The sequence below is a fragment of the Manis javanica genome, chromosome 6 (assembly GCF_040802235.1).
Source record: "Manis javanica isolate MJ-LG chromosome 6, MJ_LKY, whole genome shotgun sequence".
NCBI classification, from domain to species: Eukaryota; Metazoa; Chordata; class Mammalia; order Pholidota; family Manidae; genus Manis; species Manis javanica.
In genome coordinates this window covers 115,061,138-115,079,524 of record NC_133161.1, presented here as the reverse complement: position 1 = coordinate 115,079,524, position 18,387 = coordinate 115,061,138, and positions in this window count along the sequence as shown.

The following is an 18,387-nucleotide window of genomic DNA, read 5'->3' as shown; positions in this document are numbered from 1 at the left end:
GGCTTTTGGTGAACAGCAGGCAAAACTGTTAAGGTTTTTGGGAGTCTAAGGTTATACATGGAGTTTTGATGTGCCAGGGTGGCATGTCCCCTAATTCCCACATTGTTCAAGAGTCAACTATACCAAGTTTCAATAAATATGTGGGCCCATTTCTGTACTCTTTATTCTATTCTGTCAATCTATTTAAGTTTTACCCAAGTACTTCATAGTTCTATTGTCACTGGAGATAATCAAACTAAAATTACTTTTAACTTTTCTCATGTAAAAGAATATAGTATTATTTTATATGAAGTTACTATGAAGAAATTTTGCTGTACTCTCTTAATTCTATTATGTATCAATTATCTTGGATTTTCTATGTAGACATTCATACAGTCTACAAATAAGGACAATTTTGTTTCATTGTTTTTAATCATGAATTTTACTCATTTTTTATATCTTAGTGCAATGTTCAGGACCAGTAATAAAAATAATAGTAATAAGCATTCTTGTTTCATTGCTGACTGACTTTAATGAAAGCACTCAAATAAAATTCTTCATTATATGTGGTATTTACTGTTTATTTTGTATAGATTATTTACTGTCAAATTCAGGACATCACCTGCTATTCCCAATTTTCCATTAGTTTTTCACATGAATGGCTTTAGATTTTCATAGCATTCCTTACCTGTATCCACTGAAATGGTCATATTTTGTCTTCTTTTGCATGTTTTCATTCAGTGAATTAAGAAAGCATATTTTTCTGACTTTAAAATCCTTGTTTTGCTGCTGTACAACTTTCATATTTTTGCCTAGAATTTTATTTTCACCTTATTTTCAAAAACACTAAAATTAATCAGAATTAAATTTATTTTTTCCTACGGTTACTATAGATTTAACTATAGTTTGGCTAATTTCTTTACTCACTTTCATACTTTTACATTCCTTTCTTGATTCAATTTTCTTCCTGAAATATACTTTTAATAGGTTTTTTCAGTGAGGATTTATCTGTGATTAGTAAGTTCAGTCTTTGTCTTTTTTCACTCTCATCTTGAAAATATAGCTTAGACATATATGGAATCCTCAGTTGACAGTTATTTTTTGCTCACTATTTTCAATATATTATTATTCCATTATGTGCTGACTATTATTGTTTCTGATAATTCTGGTGTCAATCTAACTGGTATACCTTTCAGATAACATCTTTTTAAATGGCAACTGTTCCTTAAGGTACTGCAAGTTCACTTGTTCAGGTTTCTATTTTTATTCATCTAATGAACTCTTAATTTCTGGAAAATTTTTAGTCATTACTTATTTCTATATTATCTCTCATATTTATTCTAAAATATTTTCCATGTCCCTCTTAATCACTCTTTAATATTTTCAGTCACTTACTCTGCTCTCTGAATAATTTTTAGTCCCATTTTTAGATCATTAACTCTGATTATATCTATTACCTAATACATTCACTATTTTCAAAGCAGTTTATAATATTTTTGTTATAATGTTTTTATTTGTTTTAAATATTTCAAAAACATTTGTTTATTACATTTTGTTATCTTCTTCTAGGGATATTTTTATCTAGGTAGTCACAAGTTCAAGCATACCTTGGAGATGGCATAGGTTCAGTTTCAAACCACTGCAATAAAACAAGTATTGCAATAAATGATTTTTTGGTCTCCTATTACATATAAAAGTTGTATGTACACTATACAGTAGTCTATTAAGTGTGCAATAACATTATGTCTGAAAAATGCACAGACTTTAGTTAAAAATACTTCATTGATAAATTCTCAGTGAGTCATAATCACTGGTCACATATCACAGTAACAAATATAATAATGATGAAAAAGTTTGAAATAGTGTGTGAATTACCAAAATGTTGCACAGAGATAGGAAGTAAGCAAATACTCTTGGGAAAATGGTGCTGATAGTCTTGTTTGACACATAGTTGCCACAAACCTTCCATTTGTAAAAACACAATATCTGTAAAGTACAATAAAGCACAATGGAATATAGTATGCCTGTAAGCATACTTACATACTTAACTTTTGTAAGCACTTAATAAGTATCTTGTTTGGTGGATCATTTTATAAATGACATAGGTCAAATTGGTTGGTAATATTGTTCAAGTCTTTATATTCTTACTTTCTGTATACTTCTTTCATTAATTATTGAGATAGGATGTTAAAATATCCAACAATAATTGTGGATTTGCCAATCACTTTCAATTCTATCAGTTTTTGCTCTATTTATTTTGGAGTTCTGTTATTAGTTGCACAACATTTAGAAATATGTCCTCTTGATAAATTGATCCATTGTAACACTATGAAATTACCCTCTTTATCCCAGGTTATATTGTTTGCTCTGAAATCTAACTTGTTTAAAATTAAAATAACAACTCCAGATTTTTCAATTAAGGTTATTGTGGCATATATGTTGTGGTCGTCCTTTTAATTTTAACACTGGTGTATCTTTATATTTAAAGTTTATTGTAGGTTTCTTATAGGCAGCATTTAATAATACCTTGTTTTTGTATCTAACCTGACAATCTCTACCTTCTGATTAGGGTGTTTGACCATTTATATTAATTGCAATTTTTCAGTATCTTTTTGTTTAAACAGACCGTCTCGATAGTTGTGTTCCATGTATTCCATCTGTTCTTTGATCACTTTTTTCTCTTTTTCTGCCTTCCTTGAGAGTAATTGAGCATGTTTTATTATCTCATTTCATCTCCTTTCTGAATTAATAGCTATAAATTGTTAAGCTATTTTAGTTTTTGCTTTAGGGGTTATTTCATACATCTTTATCACAATTTACTTTTATGTGATATTTTATCATTTCAAGAACTTTACAGAAGTTCTTCACAAAAGTTTTTTACAGAAGAAATTCCACTTCTTTTGGCCTTTGTGCTTTTGCTTTAATACAGTTTCCTTACACATGTTATAAATTTGAATACATTATCACTTTTTATTTAATTATCTTTTAAACAGTGTTTAAAATAAGGAAAAAAAGTTCTTATCTTTACTCATGTAGTTATTATCGCCATTGTTTTATATTTCTTTGTGTAGATCCAGCTTTCCATCTGATATAATTTATCTCGGCTTGGAGGACTTCCAGAACATGTCTTGCACTGCAGATCTCTGTGTGAAGAGTTATTGCAACTTTGTGTATGTGTGAAAAAAATCTTTATTTTTTAGAAGTCTTCTTCAAAATTTTAAGTTTATTTGTCACTTTCAAAAACTCATTAGTAAAATAAAGAACTTAATGCAGGCAAGTAAAAAGAAAGCCCCATGAGGTTTTTAACAGGTTGAAATGGTGATCATCTTTGTAGTTCTCATAATCTTCTTCACAGAAGAATGCAATTTTAGTTTCATTGGAAATTTCAGATGCGTTCAGAGTGATGTCCACTTTTAACAGGAGGCTGATGTCATCTTCCAAATTCATCCCAAGTTAATTTGTCTTTGATTTATGTGCTAGATAAATAATCTTTAGCTTATAGTATTTGTGGTGGTGTCAGGCAGTTCTTAAAGGGACATCTTGCTTTAGAAATACTATGAATTCATTTACATTTGGTCCAAAATAACTCTGTATGCAGAAATCGCAATGTCAAATAAATGAATGAGCAAGCCATGCCGGTCGCTTCTTCAGAAGCCATGTGAAGAAATCCCTTTCTACCCAGCAATTTCATTCATAGGTAGGTGCCTAGGGAATCTCTCACATATGAGCACGAGGAGAACTGTTAATATACCTTGTCTATCTGGCTTTACTCTGAGACCTAGCAAGTGAAGTTGTGAATAGTCAAAATTCATACCCAATACTCTCTTAGAAGAATATTGTCAATGGATATATAATTCTGACAGTTCTTTTTCTTTTAGGACTTTAGAAATGCTGCACCTCTATTTTTTTTTTTTTTTTTTGCTTCTATTTTGCCAATGTGAAATCTGCTGTAATCCATATCTTTGAACAAAATACATGTATTTTCTGAGTGATTTTGAGATTTTATTTTTATCACTGGTTTTAAGCAATTTAATTAGGATGTGACTTGGTGTAGTTTTCTTCATGTTTCTCATACTTGGGATTCCTTGAATGTTTGAATCTGCAAATTTGTAATTTTCACTAAACTTGGATACTTTTCAGCTACTTTTTCTTCAAATATTTTTTTCAGTCCCCTGTCTCTAACCTCTTCTTAGTGGACTTTAATTATTTGTATATTTAGTTCCTTGACTTTGTCTCATAGTTCTCTGGTGCTTTATCACTTTTAAGTATTTTTCTCTCTCTACTTCATCATGGATATTTTCTATTGCTATGTCTTCAAGTTCACTAATATTTTGTGCTCTATTGTTTAATCTTCTGTTAGTCCTACCCAGTATATTTTTGATCTCAGAAATTGTAATTTTCATTTCTGAGGTTTGGTTTTGCTCAATCTTTCCTCTAGCTTTTTGAACATATGAAATAAAGTCTATGAAATGATCTTTTAATGTCCTCTTTACTAAGTTTACTGTCTGTGTCATTTCTGGGTCCATATTCATTGACTGATTTTTCTTCTCACTAAGGGTTACATGTTCCTATTTCTTTGCACTCTAGTTAGTTTTACTTAGATGCCAGTCAGTGTGTTTTATACTTTGTTGGGTCCTGAATACTTTCGTATTCTAATAAATATTTTGGAGCTTTGCTCTGGCATATGGCTACTTGGGATCTATTTGATCCTTTTGGCTCTAACTTTTCGACTTTGTTACACTGGAACAAAGCAACATTTAATCTAGAGTTAATTTTTCCCACTACTGATACCCCAGTTAGTTACTAGGCTGTTCACTCTAGTTGGCAATAAGTACTATTCCCAGTCATATGTGAAGTTTAGGCACTGATGAATACCGTATTGCATATTTATAGATTTCTGGAGATTTCTCTCTGTGCAGCTCTCTTCTGTCCTGCAAACAGCTACCTGTGCCTCTCCAGATTTCCAGATCTGTCTCCTCAACACTAGGAGGACACACCCCCCACAACCCCTCACCAAGCCTGGTTTTAGAAACTTTTTCCAGGCAATAAGCTGGGGTGATCATAGGACTACCTGATTTCTTTCCCATATCTAAGGATCAGCATTCTCAACTGCCTAATGCCCAATGTCTTGAGAGCCTTGTTTCTTCTATTTTGTCTGTATTTTTATGAGTTTCGGGTAGGACAGTAAATTTTGTCCCAATTATTCCACTTGGCCAAACAAGGGAAACTTCTCAAAGTAGTTTTATGTTAGTTATTTCTCAGTTTGGTGTACTCATACCATGTGTACTTAAATTTAAACTTGTATCTGTTTTCTGTAGGCTAGAGTGAGGAGTAGATTTCTTAAGAATGATTTTTTTCTACTCCATTAAATTTTGAACTGATGAATAAAAATAAATCTACACTTAAACTTCCAAAGATGATATACAGAGTGCCCTTTTTTTCCCAATTTACTTCACTAAACTGGAGTCTTTTGATAAATCCATCACATGGGATGTGGCTTTAGTCTGCTATGTTAGGAAAATCATTTTACTTAAGTTTGCAGCTGGTTTTGTAAGTGTCTTGGTCACATCATAACACCATTTTTTAGGTATAGGGTATAACTTTTTTTATGATCTATTGTTTTGGTTTCTTCTCTGCCTTTAACATCAAAATGAATCAATTTCATATGGAAAGCAATGCATTATACTTATTTTGGAAACATTTATTTTTACTGGAGAGGTCACTGTACTTTGAAAATAGCATTAAAATCTCTAACGGCCCATGCTGTGTTTTTCAAAGTTTTATAAGACAAGTCTAGGACAGAGACTTTCAGATAATCCCTTATTGGAGTCTTTATTTTTTTAATCCTTAAGAACGTTATTGCACTTTGTTTTCTATTATCCAAGCTCACAGACCTTCACATTCCATATTGCAATGGATCCTTGTTCACTATGTACATTTAGGATATTTTTTGGAGTCATATAATAAAATTACTATGACTTTAAGATACAGATTCATCTTTTGTAAATTGTTTATGTAAGGTAATTCATATAGTTACAATGAAAAGACAAATTCAGCCGGCACAGCAATAACATATAAATTATGTAAAAGTATAACCATTTTAAACTTCATCCTGATTATTGGATATTAAAGAAGACTGATGTATGCAGTCCTAAATCATTCACAGTCTTTAAGAACACAATAATTAAAATAAAGGATAGTATATATATATTTAAAAATATAATCAATCATCCATTTCAAATGTATAATGTATTTGTGTGAAGTTACTTCATCACCTTTTCTTCTAAAATTTCCAGTAGCCTGCTAAGTACTCTATAGCCTTACAGGGATTCTGGGTGGTACATTAGCCACATTTTAAGAAATGCTGCCTTAGAAAACTCATTAAAGCTGTAGACCTTGTCAGGGAAGTTTGCACAAGTTCCTGAAATCCTTTTGCAGAACTCAGGCTAGGAATCATTCTTACAGGTGTTTACTTTGATTAAGGCACAGACCTTTTAATAAATATAATACAGCCAAGACAACAGGATTTTTTGCCCCAAAGCCTAACAATTTCTGAAGAAGGAACTACCTGGGGTTATTTTTTAAAAGGGGGACTGTGACAGGGCAGACAATTGCAATTCCATAGATTGTACAGTAAGAAAACCAAAATGAAAAAAATTTGGCTCTGTCAGTTTTGTAATATCAGGCATTGTGACAGTCAAATATCATTCACAGTTGATTGATTTTCATTCATATGTACTTATTTAGACATCACTAGACTAGAAATTACTAGAAAGGCTGCATGATAAATCAAGAATACTGGGAAGGCCAGAAATACATCTCCTTAGTGAGATAATGATGCTTTGACAAAGCAAAAACACAAAACTTAAGTCTTAGTGTTTTGGCTTAAGCATTAGTACAGTCCCTCTTGAAAACCAGTCTTTTTTAGATAAGAATAGAAAGAGCACTGTGGGGAAAATTGCAGTATTTCCAGGATCTCCCACCTGGCCTTAGTGCATCTCCTTATCAACGGGTGTTTCCAGTGGGTGGAGAGAAGTAGGCCATCTCCATATAAGTAGGTGATTACAAGGGAGGGGGGAGCAAGAGGACATCTTGACCAGAGAGGTTTGGTGGGCTCCCTTTTCTGCAGCCAGGTGGTGAGAGACTCCGGGGAGCAGAAGTGGATGATGGATTGTAAGCAATAAACAGGTTTCTCCCGCTTTATTTCTCCCTCTGACTGATTTTGGTTTCAAAGGTAGTTTGCCCCAGGCTGGGAGAAAGATTTCCCCTCCAGAGTTACAAGCACATTTAACCGGTTGGCATCCACCAGGTTTTAAACCTACTACTTACTATCCACATCCATGCTCCTCTTTGAAATAAAAAATAATATTCTTTCGATGACATTGTAATCAGATAACTGTACATGAAAAAAACAAAAACAAAAACAAAAAAACCAACAGTTCCTTAAAGGTTGAAACTCATTTGAGTGTAAAATATTATACAGACAAAGATGCTTTGGACAGAAAAGATTCAAGTTTTATTTAACTAAATATGTTAGAATTTGGTTTAAGTAGTTTCTTGATTTAACATGTTTACTGGATTTCTTTCAGGTAACCCTGCAATTTGAGGCCTGCTGCCCCATGTACCAACCTCAAATCAGCTGACTTTCATGAATATTAAGATCCCTTATTAATATCTCCAAGTACAGGTGAACATCCTTCAAAAATACCTTTGAAGAGGCGGAGCCAAGATGGCGGCGTGAGTAGAGCAGTGGAAATCTCCTCCCAAAAACACATAGAGCTATGAAAATATAACAAAGAAAAATCTTCCTAAAATAGAGACCACAGGACACAGGACAACATCCAGACCACATCCACACCTGCAAGAACCCAGCGCCTTGTGAAGGGGGTAAGATACAAGCCCCAGCCCGGCGGGACCCGAGCGCCCCTCCCCCCGGCTCCCGGTGGGTGGAGAGAAACCGGAGCGGTTTTTTTTTTTTTTTTTTTTTTTTTTTGGCGAGCGCTTTTTGGAAGCCTTAGAGGGACGGGCCCCCGTTGCTGGGGAGGCAGGGTGGCAGGACCGGTGAGGAGGTGCCTGGGAACGGCGCCGGAGGACAAAGAATATCCCGCGTTTCTCCCTGCGAGACCTGGGGGCGGGTGCCTGAGACCGGTGCCTGAGGACGGAGGAGGTCGCGCGTTTTTCCCCTTTTTTTTTCTCTTTTTGGCGAGCGCTTTTTGGAAGCCTTGAAGGGACGGGGACCCCAGTGCTAGGGAGGCACGGTGGCGGGACTGGTGAGCGGGTGGCTGGGACCGGCGCCTGAGGACGAAAAATATCCCCCATTTTTCCCTGCGGGACCGGTGGGCGGGTGCCTGAGACCGGCACTTGAGGACAGAGGAAATCGCGCGTTTTTCCCCTTTTTTTTTTCTCTTTTCTGCGAGTGCTTTTTGGAAGCCTAAAAGGGACAGGGACCCCGGTGCTAGGGAGGCAGGGCGGCGGGACTGGTGAGCGGGTGCCTGGGACCGGCACCTGAGGACAAAGAATATCCCGCATTTTTCCCTGTGGGACCGGTGGGTGGGTGCCTGAGACCAGCACCTGAGGACGGAAGAAATCGCGCGTTTTTCCCCTTTTTTTTCTCTCTTTTTGCCGAGGGCTTTTTGGAAGCCTTGAAGGGACAGGGACCCCGGTGCTAGGGAGGCAGGGTGGCGGGACTGGTGAGCGGGTGCGTGGGACCAGTGCCTGAGGACAAAGAATATTGAGCGTTCCTTCCCTGCGGGACCGGTGGGTGGGTGCTTTTTGGAAGCCTTGAAAGGACAGGGACCCTGGTGCTAGGGAGACAGGGCAGCAGGACCAGTGAGCGGGTGCCTGGGACCGGCACCTGAGGACAAAAAAAAAAAAAAAAAATCACTTGTTTTTTCCTTTTTTTTCCTTTTTTTTTTCTCTTTGTTTCTGTTCCCTCTCTCATTGTTGCTGCTGTTGTTTTGGCTTGGAGAGTGCTTTTTGGAAATCTTAAAGGGGCAGGACAGGTCACTTAGACCAGAAGCAGGGAATCTGGGGATCTCTGGGCACTCTAACCCCCTGGGCAGCAGGGAGCACAGAGACCCCTTACGGAGATAAATAGTCTCCTGGCTGCTCCCCCTCCAACGGGGCTCCACCATTTTGGAGGAACAGCCCCAGCCAGGCCAAGCCCACAGCAACAGCGGAGATAAACCCCAAAGCAACTGGGCAGGAAGCAGAAGCCCTGTCTGCGCACAGCTGCCCAGCACAAGCTACTAGAGGTCGCTATTCTCCCAGGAAAAGGCTACAAACCAACAAGAAGGGAAGCTCTTCCAGCGGTCACTTGTACCAGCTCTGCAAACTATCTCTATCACCATGAAAAGGCAAAACTACAGGCAGACAAAGATCACAGAGACAACACCTGAGAAGGAGACAGACCTAACTAGTCTTCCTGAAAAAGAATTCAAAATAAAAATCATGAACATGCTGACAGAGATGCAGAAAAAAATGCAAGAGCAATGGGATGAGATGCAGAGAAAAATGCAAGAGCAGTGGGATGAAGTCCGGAAGGAGATCACAGATGTCAGGAAAGAGATCACAGAAGTGAAACAATCCCTGGAAGGATTTATAAGCAGAATGGATAAGATGCAAGAGGCCATTGAAGGAATAGAAGCCAGAGAACAGGAACGTATAGAAGCTGACATAGAGAGAGATAAAAGGATCTCCAGGAATGAAACAACACTAAGAGAAATATGTGACCAATACAAAAGGAAAAACATTCGTATTATAGGGATACCAGAAGAGGAAGAAAGAGGAAAAGGGATAGAAAGTGTCTTTGAAGAAATAATTGCTGAAAACTTCCCCAAACTGGGGGAGGAAATAATCGAACAGACCATGGAATTATACAGAACCCCCAACAGAAAGGATCCAAGGAGGACAACATCAAGACACATAATAATTAAAATGGCAAGGATCAAGGACAAGGAAAGAGTTTTAAAGGCAGCTAGAGAGAAAAAGGTCACCTATAAAGGAAAACCAATCAGGCTAACATCAGACTTCTCAACAGAAACCCTACAGGCCAGAAGAGAATGGCATGATATACTTAATGCAATGAAACAGAAGGGCCTTGAACCAAGGATACTGTATCCAGCACGACTATCATTTAAATATGATGGTGGGATCAAACAATTCCCAGACAAGCAAAAGCTGAGGGAATTTGCTTCCCAAAAACCACCTCTACAGGGCATCCTACAGGGACTGCTCTAGATGGGAGCACCCCTAAAAAGAGCACAGAACAAAACACACAACATATGAAGAATGGAGGAGGAGGAATAAGAAGGGAGAGAAGAAAAGACTCTCCAGACAGTGTATATAACAGCTCAATAAGCGAGCTAAGTTAGGCAGTAAGATACTAAAGAAGCTAACCTTGAACCTTTGGTAACCACGAATCTAAAGCCTGCAATGGCAATAAGTACATATCTTTCAATAGTCACCCTAAATGTAAATGGACTTAATGCACCAATCAAAAGACATAGAGTAATAGAATGGATAAAAAAGCAAGACCCATCTATATGCTGCTTACAAGAAACTCACCTTAAACCCAAAGATAAGCATAGACTAAAAGTCAAGGGATGGAAAAACATATTTCAGGCAAACAACAGTGAGAAGAAAGCAGGGGTTGCAGTACTAATATCAGACAAAATAGACTTCAAAACAAAGAAAGTAACAAGAGATAAAGAAGGCCACTACATAATGATAAAGGGCTTAGTCCAACAAGAGGATATAACCATTCTAAATATATATGCACCCAATACAGGAGCACCAGCATATGTGAAGCAAATACTAACAGAACTAAAGAGGGAAATAGACTGCAATACATTCATTGTAGGAGACTTCAACACACCACTCACCCCAAAGGATAGATCCACAGGGCAGAAAATAAGTAAAGACACACAGGCACTGAAAAACACACTAGAACAGATGGACCTAATAGACATCTATAGAACTTTACATCCAAAAGCAACAGGATATACATTCTTCTCAAGTGCACATGGAACATTCTCCAGAATAGACCACATACTAGCTCACAAAAAGAGCCTCAGTAAATTCCACAATATTGAAATTCTACCAACCAATTTTTCAGACCACAAAGGTATGAAAGTAGAAATAAATTCTACAAAGAAAACAAAAAGGCTCACAAACACATGGAGGCTTAACAACATGCTACTAAATAATCAATGGATCAATGAACAAATCAAAATAGAGATCAAGGAATATATAGAAACAAATGACAACAACAACACTAAGCCCCAACTTCTGTGGGATGCAGCGAAAGCAGTCTTAAGAGGAAAGTATATAGCAATCCAGGCACACTTGAAGAAGGAAGAACAATCCCAAATGAATAGTCTAACATCACAACTATTAAAACTGGAAAAAGAAGAACAAATGAGGCCTAAAGTCAGCAGAAGAAGGGACATAATAAAGATCAGAGAAGAAATAAACAAAATTGAGAAGAATAAAACAATAGCAAAAATCAACGAAACCAAGAGCTGGTTCTTTGAGAAAATAAACAAAATAGATAAGCCTCTAGCCCAACTTATTAAGAGAAAAAGAGAGTCAACACAAATCAACATAATCAGAAATGAGAATGGAAAAATCATGACAGACTCCACAGAAATACAAAGAATTATTAAAGACTACTATGAAAACCTATATGCCAACAAGCTGGAAAACCTAGAAGAAATGGACAACTTCCTAGAAAAATACAACCTCCCAAGACTGACCAAGGAAGAAACACAAAAGTTAAACAAACCAATTACAAGCAAAGAAATTGAAACAGTAATCAAAAAACTACCCAAGAACAAAACCCCGGGGCCGGACGGATTTACCTCGGAATTTTATCAGACACACAGAGAAGACATAATACCCATTCTCCTTAAAGTGTTCCACAAAATAGAAGAAGAGGGAATACTCCCAAACTCATTCTATGAAGCCAACATCACCCTAATACCAAAACCAGGAAAAGACCCCACCAAAAAAGAAAATTACAGACCAATATCCCTGATGAATGTAGATGCAAAAATACTCAATAAAATATTAGCAAACAGAATTCAACAGTATATCAAAAGGATCATACACCATGACCAAGTGGGGTTCATCCCAGGGATGCAAGAATGGTACAGCATTCGAAAATCCATCAACATCATCCACCACATCAACAAAAAGAAAGACAAAAACCACATGATCATCTCCATAGATGCTGAAAAAGCATTTGACAAAATTCAACATCCATTCATGATAAAAACTCTCAGCAAAATGGGAATAGAGGGCAAGTACCTCAACATAATAAAGGCCATATATGATAAACCCACAGCCAGCATTATACTGAACAGCGAGAAGCTGAAAGCATTTCCACTGAGATCGGGAACCAGACAGGGATGCCCACTCTCCCCACTGTTATTTAACATAGTACTGGAGGTCCTAGCCACGGCAATCAGACAAAACAAAGAAATACAAGGAATCCAGATTGGTAAAGAAGAAGTTAAACTGTCACTATTTGCAGATGATATGATACTGTACATAAAAAACCCTAAAGACTCCACTCCAAAACTACTAGAACTGATATCGGAATACAGCAAAGTTGCAGGATACAAAATCAACACACAGAAATCTGTAGCTTTCCTATACACTAACAACGAATCAATAGAAAGAGAAATCAGGAAAACAATTCCATTCACCATTGCATCAAAAAGAATAAAATACCTAGGAATAAACCTAACCAAGGAAGTGAAAGACTTATACTCTGAAAACTACAAGTCACTCTTAAGAGAAATTAAAGGGGACACTAATAAATGGAAACTCATCCCATGCTCATGGCTAGGAAGAATTAATATCGTCAAAATGGCCATCCTGCCGAAAGCAATATACAAATTTGATGCAATCCCTCTCAAATTACCAGCAACATTCTTCAATGAATTGGAACAAATAATTCAAAAATTCATATGGAAACACCAAAGACCCCGAATAGCCAAAGCAATCCTGAAAAAGAAGAATAAAGTGGGGGGATCTCACTCCCCAACTTCAAGCTCTACTACAAAGCCATAGTAATCAAGACAATTTGGTACTGGCACAAGAACAGAGCCACAGACCAGTGGAACAGATTAGAGACCCCAGAAATTAACCCAAACATATATGGTCAATTAATATTTGATAAAGGAGCCATGGACATACAATGGCAAAATGACAGTCTCTTCAACAGATGGTGCTGGCAAAACTGGACAGCTACATGTAGGAGAATGAAACTGGACCATTGTCTAACCCCGTATACAAAGGTAAACTCAAAATGGATCAAAGACCTGAATGTAAGTCACGAAACCATTAAACTCTTGGAAAAAAACATAGGCAAAAACCTCTTAGATATAAACATGAGTGATCTCTTCTTGAACATATCTCCCCGGGCAAGGAAAACAACAGCAAAAATGAGCAAGTGGGACTACATTAAGCTGAAAAGCTTCTGTACAGCGAAAGACACCATCAATAGAACAAAAAGGAACCCTACAGTATGGGAGAATATATTTGAAAATGACAGATCTGATAAAGGCTTGACGTCCAGAATATATAAAGAGCTCACACGCCTCAACAAACAAAAAACAAATAACCCAATTAAAAAATGGGCAGAGGAACTGAACAGACAGTTCTCCAAAAAAGAAATACAGATGGCCAAGAGACACATGAAAAGATGCTCCACATCGCTAATTATCAGAGAAATGCAAATTAAAACTACAATGAGGTATCACCTCACACCAGTAAGGATAGCTGCCATCCAAAAGACAAACAACAACAAATGTTGGCGAGGCTGTGGAGAAAGGGGAACCCTCCTACACTGCTGGTGGGAATGTAAATTAGTTCAACCATTGTGGAAAGCAGTATGGAGGTGCATCAAAATGCTCAAAACAGACCTACCATTTGACCCAGGAATTCCACTCCTAGGAATTTACCCTAAGAACACAGCAATCAAGTTTGAGAAAGACAGATGCACTCCTATGTTTATCGCAGCACTATTTACAATAGCCAAGAATTGGAAGCAACCTAAATGTCCATCTGTAGATGAATGGATAAAGAAGATGTGGTACATATACACAATGGAATACTACTCAGCCATAAGAAGTGGAAAAATCCAACCATTTGCAGCAACATGGATGGAGCTGGAGAGTATTATGCTCAGTGAAATAAGCCAAGCGGAGAAAGAGAAATACCAAATGATTTCACTCATCTGAGGAGTATAGGAACAAAGGAAAAACTGAAGGAACAAAACAGCAGCAGAATTACAGAACCCAAAAATGGACTAACAGGTACCAAAGGGAAAGGAACTGGGGAGGATGGGTGGGCAGGGAGGGATAAGGGGGGGGAAGAAGAAGGGGGGTATTAAGATTAGCATGCATGGGGGGGAGGGAGAAAGGGGAGGGTGGGCTGCACAACACAGAGAGGACAAGTAGTGACTCTACCACATTTTGCTAAGCTGATGGACAGTAACCGTAATGTGGTTGTTAGGGGGGACCTGATATAGGGGAGAGCACAGTAAACATAGTATTCTTCAGGTAAGTGTAGATTAAAAATTTAAAAAAAAAAAAAAAGAAAGAAAGAAAGAAAAGGGGGATTACTCCTTAACAGGATAAAACTATTGGTAAATCAAAGATCAACGCATGCTTTAAATATCCTTAATGTTGATCACTTAAAGGGTGTCAGATGATCAGCTATGGAGGTACTCTTTTCTGATAATATTCCTTTCTCTTAATTAAAAAAAAAAAAAAAAAGCAGTTACTGTGTGCTGACCTCCAATGAGTTCTGCACAGTGGTATAGAGGGCATGTCAAAATGTGGGCAAAGGGTCTGTTTGTTTCTACGCAGAAGATCAAGGCCTAGCTTGGATACCCAGAAAATGAACTAAGATACGATATGAGGAGGAGCTTCCGGCATCAGCACTCTCTGGAGGACTCGTGCCGGGGGATGATCATCAAAAAGCCTCCACAGGGATCCGGACGATGCTGCGGTTGTGGCTGCATCCAGCCCACCGTCTCCTGGACTTGCCATAAGAAGGAGGAGGGAGATGTCTAGGCCGGCATGTGCATACAGTGAGACAACGAATTTGACTGGATCTGTACTGTTGGAACTCAACCAGGAGTTGGGAGGGGTGCAAGTTGTAGCACCCCAAAATCTCATGACTATAGACTATCTATGGTTAAAAGAACATATGGGATGTGAACAGATCCCAGAAATGGGCTGCTTTAATTTGTCTGATGGTTCAAGTACAGTTGGACAATATCCATCATATCATAGATAAATTTTCACAAATGCCTAGGGTGCCTAAATGGTTTTCTTGGCTTCACTGGAGATGGCTGGTAATTATAGATTTGCTTTGTTTATGTCACCGTATTCCTATTATGTTAATATGTGTGTGCAAATTAGTTAGTAGTTTAAAACCTATACATACTTAAGGTACTATACAAGAAGATATGTCAAAGAAATAATCAATCCTCCCAAGTTTCCTTCATATGCTACATCTATAGCTTTTCTTCTTCCTTCCTAATTACAAACCTTAAATAGAATTCGTGCCTCATATAGAATTTACCGAGTATCATAATTCCTCCAGGTGGTAAAGATACCTCGAGACAAGTGCTGGGCATAGAAGCCACAGGGCATAAATCTGCAAAGAAGTAAAAAGCTAACCTTTGCAAACAATATGGCTTCTCTCTCACTTACCAACTTTACATTTCCCTGTATGGCCCCGGAAGATGACTGGTTAGCCAGAGATGGGTAAGATTCCTCAAGGGAGGAACAACCTAAGACAGGCACAGTCGCAGGGGGGCCATCAGGTGAGAATTTGGGGATCAACAGAGGTGAGGCTCAGAACCTCACCCCCCCTGCTTTGAGAGAAATCTTCTGCATCCGTGGATGTCTTGCTGCCCTTGTCTAGCCTGGATTAATACTTAGTCCATAGGCACACACCTGATCATCTGATCATCTATATTTGCCTTCTTACAGCACTAAACTATGTTTTCTACCTTTATCTTGCATCTACCTACCACTTCAGCATTTTATTAAAAATAAAAATAATAATAATAATAGGAGAAATGTGGGATCAACATATAAATCAAGTACAAAAATCAAATGAATATTCATATTTGACCTGATGGTTTATAGGTCATATTGCATGATCAAAACCGAAAGTTTCTGTGATGAATGCCCTTGTACTGTTCACCATGTAAGAATTTATTCACTCTGTAAGAATTCGTTCACCATGTAAGAACTTGTTCGTTATGCTTCAGAAGATTGGAGACTGACGAGAATTAGGCTTGAGATGGATTAATGATTGTACATTGAGCATTGACCCCCCTATACTGAATTTTATTGTTGTTAACAACCATTTGATCAATAAATATGAGAGATGCCCTCTCAAAAAAAAAAAAAAAAATACCTTTGAAAGAATTCACGAAAATAATCTTCCTACCTATCAAACACAACATAGTGCTTCTAATAATTCATGGAAATTCTGCCATCCCAGCTAGGAAAGCAGCCCATTCTTTTTTAAGGAAGAGTGAAAATAGAAAAAAGATCATAAAATTAAACTAGCCATCTTTACAATTGCAATATAATGAGTCATAAGAAATACATATTTGGTCATTCAGATGACCAAATATATATTTTCCAGGTATATTTGTTCTTCATCCACAGTTTCCAAAACACTGCAGTCTTAAAGGTGAAATGGGTGTTTGTCATGCCAGTGAGAGACTTTTGGACCCACCCACCCAAGGGCAGGGGCTGAAGGTTAAATCAGCCATGGGCCAGTAATTCAATCCATCATGACTATGCAATGAAGCCCTCACAAAAAACCCCTGCAATCACTCTGCTCTGCGGGACCCTGTTTCTCTCTCAGAGAGATCTTCTGTGCTTAGGGAACCAGAACACCTCCACGTGTGTTTGGCCCCAAGCTCCATGAGAATAGAAGCTCCTTTATTTGGGACTTTGCCCTATGTCTTTCTTCATCTGGCTGTTAATTTGTATTCTTTATGGTATCCTTCACTAAAATGGTAAATGTAAGTGTTTTCCTGAGTTCTGTGAGCTGCTCTAACAAATCAATCAAACCCAAGGGGGAGGCAGCAGGGCCTTCCCATCTGTAGCCAGTACATCAGAAACACAGATTCAACTGCCTGGGGCTTGTGACCAGTGTCTGGAGTTGGGGGTGGAAGGCAGTCTTATAGGAAGAAGCCCTTAACCTGGGGAACAGAGTGTTGTCTCTGGGCAGATAGCCCCAGAATTGCTGAGTTCTCCAACACCTTGCTGGTGTTTGAGAATTGCTTGGTGTTATGTGTAAGAAGACCCCTCCCACATACTTACACACATTGCAGTAGGTCTGGGAATCTGAATGGAGTTACACTACTACTACTGCTACATAGAATATTATTATTGTTGTTATATGTAGGAAAACATAACCTCACCAAAATGTAAGACTATTAACTTCTAGAGACCTTAATTCAGTATCTCACAGTTGGATAATTAGCATATCCTGGTTTTATAGTGGGAACTTTCCAAATTTCTATTCCTTAACGACTTTTTCAAGCCATACCAATAAAGGATTTATAAATAAGCATGGATTTTTCTCCATTAGCTTCATTGAAAGTCTGAAATTGCCTTGGTATGAGCAAAAAAAGACTGAAAAGTTTTAAATATTCACAAGCAGAGAGCACAATGTTCCAGAGCCTGGGGACATAATAGAGGAAAACTAAACTGCTCCATTCTGACTAATTCAAGAAATTATCAGAAGAATGTATATAACATATTCAAGATTTAAAAATATAGTAATAGAGCCAGGAAGTGTGACTGAAGCTTCTGGGTTGAGAGAGGAAGAAAGCACTGATAACCAGCATGATTAGGTTGTAGCATTTGCACTGGAAAGTGCCCTGGATTTAGGGCAGAAGATCTAAGTCTTAGTTCAGCTCTGCCATTATTATTTTTATGACCCGAGGCAAGTGACTAATATTCTCTGTTTCAGTTCCTGCAGAAATAATATAATCCTCCTGAATTATATGATTGTTACTGGAGATGATATTTTTTTAAAAAGAAATAAAAACACTGGGGTCTAAGAAGATGGATTTAAAAGTCTTAGCTCTTAAATGTCTGAATCAATGTCTGTGACTATGTCACTTCTTTGAATTTTAGTTTCCTCACATGGTATATAAAAATTGCTGGTGCTCGGGAAGGCTACTGGAGAGCAAACCAGATCCATACCAAGCGATCAGGACTTGGAAAAAGAGCCAGAAATGACCCAGGCTAGGTGAGCAATGGACACTGGTATATATCTGCAATAAGGATGGTTCTTGGAAACTGGTAAGACAATTGTAACTTTGTGAATATCTATTCCAGGAACTGGCACTTTTTT